General features: G+C 39.1%; 1 protein-coding gene across 3 annotated transcripts in view; it reads right to left on the reverse strand.

Moving 5' to 3' along the window:
- TOX (thymocyte selection associated high mobility group box) overlaps positions 1-15,006 on the reverse strand; it is a 297,279-nt gene that overhangs the window by 131,435 nt on the left and 150,838 nt on the right. The gene's annotated exons all lie outside the window — the stretch shown is intronic.

A 15,006-nucleotide genomic window follows, 5' to 3' on the forward strand; every position in this document is an offset into this window, starting at 1 on the left:
GCGCCTGGGTGGCTCAGTTGGTTGGGCGACTGCCTTCGGCTCAGGTCATGATCCTGGAGTCCCGGGATCGAGTCCCGCATCGGGCTCCCTGCTCGGCGGGGAGTCTGCTTCTCCCTCTGACCCTCCTCCCTCTCATGCTCTCTGTCTCTCATTCTCTCTCTCTCAAATAAATAAATAAAATCTTTAAAAAAAAAATAAAGATTGTTTTCTTGATTTCTGACGATTCTCATTTATTTGATTTTCCTCTAAAAGCTGCTAAATAATATTGCAGCCATTTTGATTCAGTTCAGCTACTTTGAAAGGCAATAGCGCACTGACATTATCATAATACTAATTTAGGAATAAAAGTCAAACAGTAAAATAAATAACAACATATGAGGGCCTTTTCCTTTTGGAAAGTAGCTTTAGATAAAAAAAGGAAGGGAGGAGCAAAAAAGGAAGGAAAGATTATATGAGGACACTCCTGTTTAAAATGGAAGGTGGTAAACATTGAAACTATGAGGAGGGACCAGATAATAAAATATTGTTCCCAATTAAGATAGAGGCATAGCGATATCTAGCAGTCCTTTATAGAGCAGGTGTTATAATAAAAAGGAAACAATTTGGGTCCTGATCACTCTTGCAAGCCTATTTTTCAAATTAAGCATGTCTTCCTAGTATTTGAGTGCACGGGTAACAGGACTTGCTTGTCTAACAGCACAGAGCCTGCTGAAGTGTGCAAGATTTGAAATGAGCAGGCAGAGGGTAGGAGCCAAAGAAAGTAGTGTAAGGTATTCATTGGGTGTTCAGCCAATAAGCTTCATGCTCCTGCATCCAAGCGCCTGGGGTTATTTTTTCCAGATGGCGTCTATTTGTCTAACAGAAAGAAAATCTTCAAGTTGCACTTGCTAAATGTTGTACAAGTTTTGATATATTTGTTTAGGTGCTGTCAGGAGACATGATGAAATGAAGCACTACTGGGAACATCTGGAATTGAGACTTGGTCACGTAGAGGCACGTGTGGGTTAGTGACTGGGGGTAGGTGAAGGAAAAGATTTGATTCATCTCTGCAGATCATTGTTCTTTAATATCTAGAGTTCTGCTAACAAAACCACCAGCTCTAAAAGTTCAATCATCTGGTACCAAATTTTCCTGTTTATAGTTTAGATCTCTTGTCTGAAAAATATATTCGTGGTCCGTATCAAATCCTAAGTTTGATTAAATTCTCATTTGTTTGGTATATTTTAGACCTTGAGTCTATAGAGGTAAACCATCAGTTCCTGGTACAAGTATTGATTTAAGAAGAAGCATAAAAGATTTGAAGTGGGGAGGTGGGAGAGAGAGGAAGCACATGTATTAATGCTGGTTTTGTTAAAAGCGCTGCATTGAGTCCTTGACTATGTGGTCTTCACTTAATCCTTAACAATAATCCTGTGTGTGGCTATCATTATCCTGTTTTCCTGAAGAGAAAATGGAGACTCAGAACTTAAGTCACTTTGACTCAGCTGGTAAATAATCAGCTCAGTATATATGAGAGATGGACACATGCTGTGACATAGAAGCAGTTTAATTGCTACTATTTTATTAAGTTGAGTGATACAAAGTTGTCAATACCCAATAGTTTTGGACCAACAATTTAAGAATTCACATTACCTTTGGTCTCAGGTCTTTCCTTATCCCAAATTCCATCCCAATGCTTATCCTTCTAAAATATTTACTCAATATGAGCACAAGAATGCATAATTTGTCTTTGTGTTGACATTTCAAAGGCTGAAGCTGTTGATACATCTCTTTTAAGAAGTTAATGGTGTCTGTTTGAAACTTTCCTAAAAAGGTACAGTTAATGCCAGGGATAAAGGAGAAAGATGTTTTTAATTTTATAAATGCTATTAAGCCTCTGAAAATACTCAAGGATATTCTATCCATGGTATACCATAACTTTACATGCTAGCAGTTCTTCAGTAGTTAAATCTTAATTTGTGGTGTTTTAGTTTAATTGGTATCACTTTACATTCAGTGATAACAACTGTACTGCAATTTAACAAAGCTACATGGTTTATTTTCATGTAATGACACATTAATGTTATTTAATCCATGCACTTATACACCTAAACCACAGATTCCACAACTTAACTGGTAATGGGTAGTTACGTGGATCAGGAATTTTAACAACATAAGGTTACTTAGCAGTTTCTGGTTTTTACATTAGAAGTCATGATATGGTTATTTGCCATGAGCCCATTACAGTGTAATTGATGCCAAATAAAAGTATAATAATAACTGTATGACTGTTAAAATGTCAAAAAACTTACAAAAACTCCAATGCCAGACTAATTACTAATTATTTTTTAATGTGGAAGTGAATTAGCTAATTCCTCTATGTTGATTTCTACGACTTGACATCTTTATTTTAATTTTGAAAAACTTAATAGGAATAAGTTTGACTTAACAATAGTAAGATATATATTATTAGAGAAAATTGCAGTTTGGGGAAGAGAGTATTACAATAGGATATGATCCAGTGTTTTCCTTATTCCCCAGGAGGCTGCCCGGTTAGAATCCGTATTCGATGTCTGTTGAATGGATTCACAAATGAATCACTGAATGAATGCATAAATGAATGAATGAATGCTAAGATGACTTTTTAAAGGCATGAAATTTGTGAATTGTTATTCCAAGGGCTTGAATACCCACCCTGTATTTCCAAGACTTTGCACTGGCCAGCTGACAACACGGTATATAAAGTTAATCTCTCAGCATGTCAGGAAGCCAGACACATCCTGTTAGAGATATAAAGGCTTAAGTGGCCTGAGAAAGTCTGGGGCAGGGTAGTTGGTGTCCCTCTCTGGCTGCTGATCTGTCCCTCTGAAATGGCTTGCACTTACCATTCCATAGTGACACAGAGGTCCCAGAGGACTTGTAAGGGTGAGTTTGGGGCCCCTGGGTTCTCAGAAGTTATTGGAACCTAGCCCCTCTGCAGGTAGAACATCAGCTAAGGACCCCAAGGAAGCCTCAACTCCACATCAGGATCCCTTGGCAACAGCAGGTGTGAGGCCCCATGCATGGCCCACAGCAAGGGAGCATGGAGGGGATGAGAAGGTACCCTGAGCACAGGAACAGGGACACTAGTGATGAGACCAGGGTGTGGGCAAAGAAGGCTTTTGTTAAGGCCATCCCTGGGTGACACAGTGGACCTAATACACTTGTCTCCTGACTTAAGGTCCTTTTCTGACTTGGGCTTATTTTCTTCCTTTGAATCTCAGGAAGGCCATGAGTTCCAAGTATTTCTCATTCTCCAGCTGTCTTGGGACCAACATTCCTTTCTAAGACCTTTGCAGATCCCATGAGATACAGGACTATGCTTTTTAATTTTTTCCCCCTAAGCCTGAATTAGAGACCACCAAGTCAATCCCAGGTCTTCTGAGGATCTAGAGAGCTGGGCTCCATAGTAGAATTCTGGAGGAGAACAGGTATGGACTTGCAAGGGGGTGTCATATTCCTTATCACCCTTTATAGTGCATTTTACCCCTACTGGTCTAGAGATGAGAATCTTATCAGCAGTCTGAGCCATACAGCTTGCCTTCTCCCCAGGGAATGATAAAAATCAATAGTGACCATCTACACAGACAGAGACAAAGTGTTTAGGGATGGTGGCGTAAGATTCAAGCCAATACTTTTAATTTTATCTTGGACCTTCACCATGTTAGTGAAAGGTAAATTGGAAACAAAGAAGCGTGCAAAGTGATTTGCTCTAACCGGTAGCCAGTCTGCATGATCTAAAGAACTCAAACAATCAAAATTATATCATTGCTACTTAACCTGACTCTCCCTGGTCTTCAGCTACTCACTGGTCCTAGACGCAGGAGAGTCTCATCATATGGCTGGTGCTAGGATACGCCACAGGACAGCTCTACTCTAGTGCAGGAGGCTCTGTGTATCCCCATGTGACCAGGGAACAGAAGCTAAGAGTCATGGAATGTGGGCTGTACTGTCACAAGGCTTGGCTAATTCTGTAATACATATGAACTTCTCAAGGCCACCAGGGGACTCTTGGAAGCATTAAAGTAGTAACTTCAAACTATTATCATCCTCAAGAGAGTATTTTCATGGTTCTACATAGCAAATTCATTGACTATTTCAAGTCATTTTCTTTTTTTTTTTTTAAGATTTTATTTATTTATTAGAGAGCAAGCGAGAGAGAAACAGCATGAGAGGGGAGAGGGTCAGAGGGAGAAGCAGGCTCCCCGCCGAGCCGGGAGCCCAATGTGGGACTCGATCCCAGGACTCCAGGATCATGAACTGAGCTGAAGGCAGTTGCTTAACCAACTGAGCCACCCAGGCGCCCTCAAGTCATTTTCTTAAAATCTCACCATTGGTATTTGCACATTTAGCTTATAAAGTGCTACGTGTTTTTGTGATGAGAAGGGGATGGATTTTTGGATGGGTTGAGAGTACTCATGATTCCTTCAGTGACTGATAAGAATGGCCACGAGCATGTTGGAAGGAATGGAGGCTCTGGAGTCCAGTAGACAGGAACTGCATCTAGGTGCTCTGAAGCATTTATTAGTGTGGGTTCTAGGGCAAGTTTCTGACTCCTTGTGAGCCTCAGTTTCAAAACCTGCTTCACAGGGTTCTTTTAAGCATTGAAAGCAAAAAAATAAGATTGGTAAAAAGCCCAATAAGCTATGTCTGCCACAAAGAAAGTTCTTGATAAATGACAGCTTTAGCATAGTTCTGGTTATTATTAAATAGATTTATACATGCCATGGATTGGGTCATGGACAAGAAAACAAACAACTATGGACAGTATAGGAGGAGATTTAGACACCATTAGACACCATTATAAAGGAATTTCAGTATATTTGCCATTGATCAACTTGCCAGAAATACTGAAACACAGTGCAGCCGTATTCACACATAATATGTTCATTTAATTGCCCACCACAGATACCTAAGATCAAGTTTTGTCTTTATTTTAATGGGATGAAATTGCATTTTTGAAATGAAAGAATAAAATGATAGTGGGCAACAGTGAACAGGGGAAGGCTGCTGAAGAGCTCAGAGGATAATGACGGAAATGTGCAGAGGGCCACAACTCTTATTGTCGGGGAACCACACAGGTAGACCAGCATCCCTGGCTGATGGGCTCCTGACAGTTCTGCTCCTACTGACCTAGGGACATTGTCGATGAACTTGTGAACCAGAATTTCAGTGTCTAAATTCGCCACAAAAGCTATACTTTCTAACACACTGCCTTGTGTTGTAGAAAGGCTGTCTTCCCTGGGAGACTCTTGGCAAGAAGGTGAAATTGCCAATCAGATGGATTGTATTTGAGACTTGAAACAAGAGACTGGATTATAGGAAAGTAACAGAGGATCCTTCCAATCTCCTTTGATTTGATCTCTTTGTAAGCTTTTTCAGCCATTTGACTAAAGCCATTGTCCCTGTCCTGCTGAACATTCCCAGTACCCCCATTTGAGTGACAAAGGAAAGGAAACTTCTCACCTGGTTTCTGGAAGATCTCATTGCCCCAGTCTGTTTAATTACATACTCACATTCCTTTTTAATCATATTGCTTAATATACTCCATGACCCTGGGTATCCTGTTTATATTATTTTCTCTTTCTGCAATCCACATTTCCTTTTGCTACAGTCTGTTCTTATTTTTTTATTCTTATTCGACTTTATATTGCATCTGGAAGTGGAATGTTAATTAGGATGAGTTTTCTTTTGAGTACAGATAATTCATGTTTTCATACTGTCTAGATAGAGTGTTAATATATGCTGACCAGGAACAAATAACGGAAACTCTCTTCTGGACTTTGCCTATTCTTCTCTTTTTAAAATCTAGTTTTTTTTTTTACCAGAGGGGACTTGTCTTTGTGGGTCTCTGTCCACATATTGTAATCATTATACAGAGCACTCGATCTTTGGTGACAAGAAATCCCATAACTCAGAAGAATTCAAAAGATATCATCTTGTACATATCTTTAAATTATGTGATGGCTTCGTGCAATCATGCATACACTGAAAATATGGGTATGGTTATAACATTGTAAAATATGTTTCTCATATAGATCTTTATTCAAAAGATAAATAAATAGCACTGCCATCACATGTATATGGAATGCCTTAATTTTTAATCTGTAACATAATTCCTGGAATTTCAGGATAGAAAAATACCAATATTTAAATGTGTCTCATCTTTTATTGAAAATTCGTGTTGCATGATTCAAATAACTAAGTGGAAAGCAAAGAAAACTGCAGAGTTCATTAGAAAAATGATAAAAAAGAAAAGAAAAATGATAAACGTCCTCTATCTGTTTTCAGAAGTTAAGACATTGCATGTAATGGTGATTTCTCTCAAAAGGGTTTAAATGGCATCAACATTATCTCCAATTTCTTTTGAGAAGACCTTCAGAAGTAGGTATTTTTCCGATTCTTTTGTCTCTGCATGAACAAGGGTTGATAGCTTGAGACTATAATGTATTACTGTGCAAAGCTTTGGTCTGTTACATAAATCATCTTAACACTCAGCAAGAACTGTCCAACAGTGCCATTGATGTGCTCAAGCCAATGATCCTGCAAACAATGTTTTTGTCTTTCTTCACATGTTAGACAATAGCAATAAATCATCTTCATTTAAAAACACACAATGTACTAATTTTTCAAGCAACAGTTATCAAAATGCAACTTTTTGGCAGAAAGTACATTTATTTTATTTGTGCTCGTTAATTTCTGTACCCTGTGTTAAGTAAAAGGTAATGAGCAGCTCATCTGCCATAGAAGCATTTGCTCTGTACCTACTATGTGTAAGGCAGCCTGCAAAGTGTGACTTGAGATACAAAGAACTATAAGATGCAGCTTGTTATAAAGGAAGTGAATTAGAAGATGTATAAAAACATATGCTCCCAATAAAGAGCATGTTTGAAGTGTCGAGTGTGAATGAAAGTGGAATTACTTGAAGCTGGGATGATGAAGGGATTGTTATAAGCAGATTTACCCTGATAACAGGGCCTGAATATCAGACACTTCTCTTGAAATGCAATATGTGATCAAGGGAAGATCACAAAGTCAGCAAATGAGCAAGTCTGGACAATGTGCCAAGGAGGTTCAACAGCAAGGTCAGGTCTTCTAAGGAAACGTCAAGGGCAAGATCGGTCCCACTGACCAAAACAAACGTTGGGGTACTGAGCCCAACTCAGTCCCCAATGAGACTGGTTTTTATTGGATTGTGTTTTTTCATAATTGAAAACCCAGTGTGCAAAGCCTGAATGAGACCAGAAAACAGGGTTGACTTGAGGCCGCCCTGGGGAATGTCTGACATTGTCTCTTCTTAGGGCCAGGATTGGTTCATTTATTTATTTATTTGAGAGACAGAGAGAGAGAGCGCAAGCAGGGAGGGGGGAGAGGGAGAGAGAGAATCTCAAGCAGCCTAATGTGAGGCTTGATCCCTCAACCCTGAGATCCTGACCTGAGCTGAAATCAAGAGTCAGACACTTAACTGACTGAGCCACCACGGCGGTGCCCCTCCAAGCTGCATTTTTAGGGGACACTTTAAAACCAGGCATTGTGTGCTCTTGTCATATGGGCCTTCCCTTTGGCTAAACAAAACCCCCAAAACACAAAAGACAAATTTCTGGGAAATAAATAACGTACTCCCCCCCCCCCCCACAAGCCACAACCTACACATGAATGATTAGGAAGAGCAGATTGAGGTACAAGAGCTACTTCTGGAACCCTAGTGGGGCCCCAAGGATGTTCTTCTGGTAACAGGTATCATTCCAAATTGAGTATTTAAAAGGTGATTACAACATTTAAATTTCATTGTTTAGCATACAATTTTATGTACAAATGCAGCTATATTTTTTTTAGTTTTTCAGAGGTTTTCAGTTCTCACATTGAATTCCGATATTTTGAGATTCAATTCTACATGTTTTTGCTTTATTTTGTAAATAATCCATGTTAACCAAAAACATATATATGAAAAGAAATCACTCTCAGTTCACCCACTCAGAAAAAAAACCCACTATTAAAACATGTGTATCTTTCAAGATTCTTTATAGTTCATATTTGCTATTTTGTTTCGGGTTTTTGTTTTAAAAGTCAGATGACGGAGCACTGATTTTGAAGCTAGAAATGCATATGTGAATCTCAGCTGATCGCTTAGTAGGTATAAGTACCTACTACCTCTAAGCCTCAGTTTCCAAATCTGTAAAATAGGGATGACAATTGTATTCAATTCATTCAAGGTAATCAGGATTAAATGAGATAAATGAGCTAATACAAATAATTTGAATAAATACTGGCTCATACAAGCAATCAATAAATGTTAGCTACATTATCATTTTTTATTATGGTCATTATTCCATGATGTTATTTAATCTGATCACTGAAAATATATCATGATTTTCCATGCCCATAAATATCATTTACATTATTGTTTAAATGGCTGCAAGTTATATACTGGTGTGCATGTTCTATAATTTATTCTCTCGGTTCCCTATTACCAAACATACAGGGTGTTTCTGATTTTTCTGTTATGAACCGTATTGTGATGAATAACCTTATGCATTTTTTTCTTGGGATAATGTTCTAGAGTTCTATGTTTATGCTCAAATGGAATCACAGAATGCTCACTCAAGAAAAGACCTTGAAGACTATGCCTCCCCTCTACAGATAAGGAAAATGAGGTTCACAGAGGTTCAATGATCTGCTTGCATTTCGAGAGCTCGTTGGGCAGCGAGGACACCCCCAGCATAGTGACAGATTTATTTTTTATACATATAATAACTAAATAAAATGCATTGGGCTTTAATATGCCATCTTGAAACATTTATGGTCTTTAAGCTTCAATATATTTTCTTTTTGAAAAAAACCTGTGTTGAGTTGACTTTTGCTTACGGTCATTTTCTCTTTGCTAAATCATACGCAGGCAGCCAGAATGGACTTGAGCATTCAGCACTGGCCTAGTTTTATACGTACATATTTTATATGTACACTTAAAAATACATGTTGCATGTGTTTATGGCCATTCTTATCATTTTTGCCTGTTGTGTAGAAATCAGTAAATGTTGGGTATGTAGACTCATATTCTTCATAAAGGAGCCAGATCAGCAGAGGAGGAGAACTAAACAGATGGTCTATGCTTGGTTTATGCTCTTGATTTGTTCCTCCCTCAGTCAAGGGGGCCAGGAAAAGGAAAGAGGAGCTCCTGTTTCTACTCAGCATACTCTCATAGGCAAGTCCTATCTTTTGGCCAGGAAACAATTGCAAATGGATCCCTGAATATTTGAGGAGCATCTCGCTTCCTCGGGTCTTCGCTAGGAAGAAAGTTTACACTGAAGGGGAGCTGAAGATAAGGACATGGAAGGAAAAAAACAGTTGAACATTTGGAAACAATTCCCTCAGTTTCATGAAGATTAAACCCCTGTCCTTCAGTTACCCAGGAGCAGGATCCTGGGGAAGAGCAGCAGGAGGGATGCTCTATGGGAAGACCTCTTGTACTTTGTGTATCTCCTGGAGGAGAGAAGGACAAGTGTGAAGGGTGGGGAAAAGTGTATTAGGCCCGGGCAAGAAAAGTAGTGAGAATTCAGAGGAAAGAGGACAGCAGTGGAGGCAAAGGGGCAGGAAAGGCTGGAAAAGACCGGAAGGAAGGAATCATTGCTCTGGGTAAATTAAAGAAGCAGGCAGGCACTGCTTTAAACACCTCACCTTTGTACAGCTTGTATGTGTCTTTAAACAAGTATGAAATATGAAACCGAAATTGGAATATGAAATTGCTGCTTTTGTTAGCCAATGATGGTCAAATATTCGCAATTTCATTTGGTTCAAACTAGTATTTTTCAGAATATTCCCACACACAGGTCACAGTACTGGGCAGTTATCTCAGTCCTACCAAGCGGTTGAGGTTAGTCCATCAACGTCTTAACCTTAAAGTGCTAAAATAAAATGGAGCCTAGCTGAGCAAGGATGGAATTTGACTTGGGCAACATCCTGGCTCTGATATTTACTAGCTTTTTGCCGTTTGGCCAATCACTTTACCTCTGTCATCTTCACTGAACTGTTGTTAAGGATTAAATGAGATAATGTATGCAAAGCTTTTGCTTAGTCCCTTGCCAGACACAGGGAGCTGCCAAGCGACAGCTTTTATTGCTATTATGGATCTAATTCATTCATTACCTTGGGGAGAGGGGAGGGCTAACCTAAACTTCTAGCCAAGCAGAAGCTTCCTACTAACACTACAAGCAAGAAGTTTAATTGAAGTCAGCATAAGAAATAAACAGCTCAGGAGTCACAGTGCAGAGGAGTCCAGGTTTCCCTGAAGGCAACTTCCATCTGGGGCTACCAGCCCTGCCCCACCCCTGCAGTCCTATTACCTGCCCCCTCTCTCCCCCCCATTCTTCCAAGGCCACTCTGCTTTGTGCCTTCAGAGAATAGCAACTCACAGTAGGTTTAGCTCTTCCTGAAGGAGAGCCTTCTGAAATGCAAGGAGACCCAGTTGCAGACAGGGAAGGCTTCATTATCGGTCTCAAATCGTGACCCTTGGAGCCCCTGTGAGTTTCAGACCAGCCTATTCCATTTGAATGATTTGATGGTAGGACTAAGAAGTCATTTGTTTGACTTTGCTTGCAACAGGGAACAATGATCACAATGTTATCAAGGAGCAGCAAGGAATGCATGGAGGCTATTTTGCAAGACAGTCATCAATTAATTTCAAACCATCAGGGTTATAGTCATACATTTTATAGCTAAACTGTGAAACAACACAGAGCAGAAAAAAAAAAAAAACACAGGAGAAAGAAAAAAAATACGGATGGGCATAAAGATTAAACTGAAACCTTGTGTTTCTGGGAAGTCTAGCTAAGTCTCCTCCAAAACCGGGGAACTGAAACTGCAAAGGGAAACTTGACACTTTTTTAAAGGTGTTTAGGTGACAGATGAGGATATGAAGAAGGAGGTCTCAGGAGAGGTATGGGTGGGTGGAAAAAAACTCAGCTTTTCCAAGCCTCAGTGTTCTTATGCTAAAAATGGGCAAAATCGTTTCTACTTGACATATTGGCATAATAAAATTTCAGTGTTTGTTTAGAACTATCTGTACGTGTCTTGGAAATGGAGTTGGCATAGACAGATGACATCATTCAACATATCTCTATTCTTAACTTAAAATACCATACCTATTTTTTAGACATTCTTTAGTGATAGGTTTGCTACAGTAAGTGCCAGACAAAAAAATCTAGCATGTTATATATTGCAAAACTTAACAGGAAGGATCATTGAGCTTTTCATAACTGTTCATACGCTAAAGAAAAAAAGTCTACAAAGTACAATTTTGAACCAGCCAATGCGCTGTTTTCAAAATGGATCAAATGCAACTGTAGAACCCGGTTAGGTGGTGTCCTGACGTCACAGCACCCCTTCCCAGGGCAGAATGTCTTGGTGTCACTAGACAGTTGCCCATTGATCAAACCATCCTCCAAATGAAGCTCGATATTTTTGGAGAAACTGTTTTTTTTTTTTTTTTTTTTACCACTAATGCTATTCCACTCAGATATTTTCATCGTTTTTATCACTGAAATGCATTTCCCTAATGCTTGAAAAAACATACTATTAGACAATTACCATAAAATTCTCAAGCATACTCAGCAACAAACATTCATTTTGTGAAATAAAAAATGAGTCTTATATTCACAAATCCCACAGCTTGGAAATGTATATGATACACAACATTTAACCTGTCAGCTGCCTCATTAGTGTCAATGAGTGGGAACTGGCAATGAGTGGATGGTGTGCTCTACATGTGTTTATGTTTTAAAATGTTCCCAAAATAGCTCTGCTAGAGAGGTTGATATAAAACACTTCCACTGGACAAATGAATTTCAGTTTAAATCTTACGGTCTACTTAAGGTTTTTTTGAGGAATCCATGTTTCTCATGTAACTGATCCTTTATAGCTAACAGAGCCAATACCCCACTAATATAGATGACGATGATAATAGTAAAGTCTGGGTGGGTAAAAAGTTATCTAAATTTCAATGCTACTAATATGCAAATGATCAAGAAAATATGCAGAGAGACTGATGTGTGCTTGACTACCAAGAGCTCTAAGATATATATTTGTATGGCACCCATGTTCACAATCCATACAGCTATTAAGACATTTTTATAAACTGTAAGAAATATGTGAGCCATTTCAAGATATAATTCTGAAAAACAGACTTCCATGTAAGAAGCCAATTTAGGCAGAAAACAACATAAACAATAGTAACTTGTGTGCTCAAGTGAAGCATCTTTTTAATTTTGAGTAATGAAGATGTCAAGCCAAATGCTAGAGTAGTTTAACTTAATTAGGTGGCCTATTTTTCCAGGCATCCTTTCATTTCCCATTGAAAACTCAGCTTCTATCAAGGCAACAAGAGCAATTTTGTCTGTAATGAATACCTCCGGGACTGCGCAGAGTAATCATTTGAATGTTACGCTGAAGACTGGTTTGAGTAACTAGTTTGGGCTTGTTAAGATGCCAGACTTTGTTGGACTAACTAGATGACTCAAAGCATGGCGGCTCTGCCATTTTATTGGGTCAATGGTCAAAAAGTCAAGTTGACTTTACTCCTGAAATTTCTGCCAAAAGGAACCAATCTAAAAGTAATTGGTCTAATTTATAGTTCAAATTTATGCCACAATCATGGAAATTTTATGGCCCATAGTCAAGAGATTTTTTTTTTCCCCAAAAATGCTCTTTATGCTTTTAGACCCGTTTTTCATACCTCATTTACACTCTAACCTAGAGAATTTTCTCATTAGAAAAACATGTAATTAAAAATATATAGCTTTTAATACATTTGCAGATCTCAAAACACTGTAATTCTAACAGTAGATTAAAGAAATTCATGTACAAAGAGGAACTTGGACAGTCCTATTGGTTCCACTGCCATTATATTGCTTATGACAAACAGCAATACAATAATTCTTGTAGGAATAACTGCCTATTATGATCTAGTTTATTATCACATTAATTCTTTGAGCCTTGTACTTGAAATGATTCTCTGAGGAGACGGGAGCGCTGGTGCCTTTTGTTAATGTGTCGAGGTATCGGCACCCAGGTGGAGAGAAGCTACTGGAATGAAATGGGCAGGGCCAGCTTTGCTAAATGGCTGCAGTATGGGACTGAAAATCATCACAAGCAGAAAATCCAAAGAGTTAATGTGATTTTAAAAAATGCACACAAAAGGGCGCCTGGGTGGCTCAGTTGGTTAGGCGACTGCCTTCGGCTCAGGTCGTGATCCTGGAGTCCCGGGATCGAGTCCCGCATCGGGCTCCCTGCTCGGCAGGGAGTCTGCTTCTCCCTCTGACCCTCCCCCCTCTCATGTGCTCTCTCTCTCTCTCATTCTCTCTGTCTCAAATAAATAAATAAAATCTTTAAAAAAAAAATGCACACAAAATATTTTAATCACTTACTCGTCTCTCAACAAATAATATTGCATACTTCTGAAGCCAGACACTCAAGGCACAGGAGATCCAGGGAGAAACAAGGGCAAGTCCTGTCTTCAAGAGCTCACAATCAGGTGGGCAAGACAAGGAAATGGGTACCAATTCTAGTATGCTACATGCCACCGAGGGGCAAATATGTACATCGATAACTCCAACTCCAACTGGAGAGGCCTGGCAGTGTGTAAGGAGGGAAGAGACTTGGATCATTTGGCAACAGGGAGAGGAGAAATGGAAAGGTGGAGGTGAGACGAGAGAAATTAATGAGAAACTGTGAGCCTGGACTCAAGCAATAATCATGTAGAAGGAAAGAGGAGACAGAGTCAAAAGTTACGCCAAAAAGTAGAATCAACACTATCTAATTACAACACTAACTCAGGGCTGACTGATAAGGGAGACTCTCAAAGTCTCTGTCTTGATGACTGGGTAGGTGGTGTTAAGTCTTATGACTATAGGCAATACAGGAAAAAAAGAAGTTTGAGGGGCGAGGGAGTAGGTTGGAGGTGATGAATTTTGATCTGATGAATTAATATGTGGAGTCCAAGCTGCAGTCAGGAACAGGTGCCCAGTGGAGTTAGAAATCAAACCTGAAACACACACGAGAGGACTGCCCTAAATATATAGATGCCCTTCAACTTTTATATTCAGAAGATGGAATAGGAAAGGTATGTTAAGTGCTTGGTTTTAAGATTCTGGGAAAAATAATATTGCTTCTATTTTATCACTGTTATTTTTTAATCTTGAGATTTGAGGGACCGGATAAGGGACAGGGAAACCTGATCATGACCTGAAAATAATCTAAATCAGATCTCAGCTCAGGACACTAATAGTTAGGGTTTACCATGATGCTCAGAATTAACAATAAATATTAGTTCAAGCTTAAAGGATAACTATTCATGGAGATAGGAGGAAGGAAGGAGAGTAAGAAGAAGAAAGGAGGAATGGGAGGAGGGAAGGAAAAAAGGAAGCCAGGGAGTAGGAATGGAAACCAAACAGAAGGACATGGTTTAGCAGAGTAAAAGCCAAGGTCAAGGAGGAAGTGATTTATTGAAAATATGGTGCAATCAGGTAACTTTCTTAAGAATTAAGCTTCTCCATGACCTGACACTAGAAAAATCTTCTGATTCCCCCATCAAGTGATTATTTCTTGGATAAAAAAGATCAGTCCTTCTCTACCTTTTTCATGCAGCACCCCAACTGAGGCATACATGAGAATGTTTCTGTATCCAGAGAAGGGGGTGGGGGGGGATGTTGCCAGTGTGGATGGAAAGCTCAGAATGAACAGGTAGCCATGGAAAATGATACTCTGGAAATTTCCATAGAAGAAGAAAGAATGAGAAAAAGTAATGGCACATATTCAAAACTAAACATAAATAAATAATCTTGGTGCCATAGAAAGCTTCAATCAAGAGACTCAGGCTCCTCTTCTGTTTCCTCTGATGTCTTTAATTCAAATGAACACTTGTATCTTGAGTATAATCACATATAAGGAGCTATGAAAGGTACCATAATTCTAGGGCCTGGAGAAAGGGGCTTGAGT

Source organism: Leptonychotes weddellii, chromosome 4 (assembly GCF_054177405.1).
Source record: "Leptonychotes weddellii isolate Sample4059 chromosome 4, ASM5417740v2, whole genome shotgun sequence".
Lineage (NCBI taxonomy): Eukaryota > Metazoa > Chordata > Mammalia > Carnivora > Phocidae > Leptonychotes > Leptonychotes weddellii.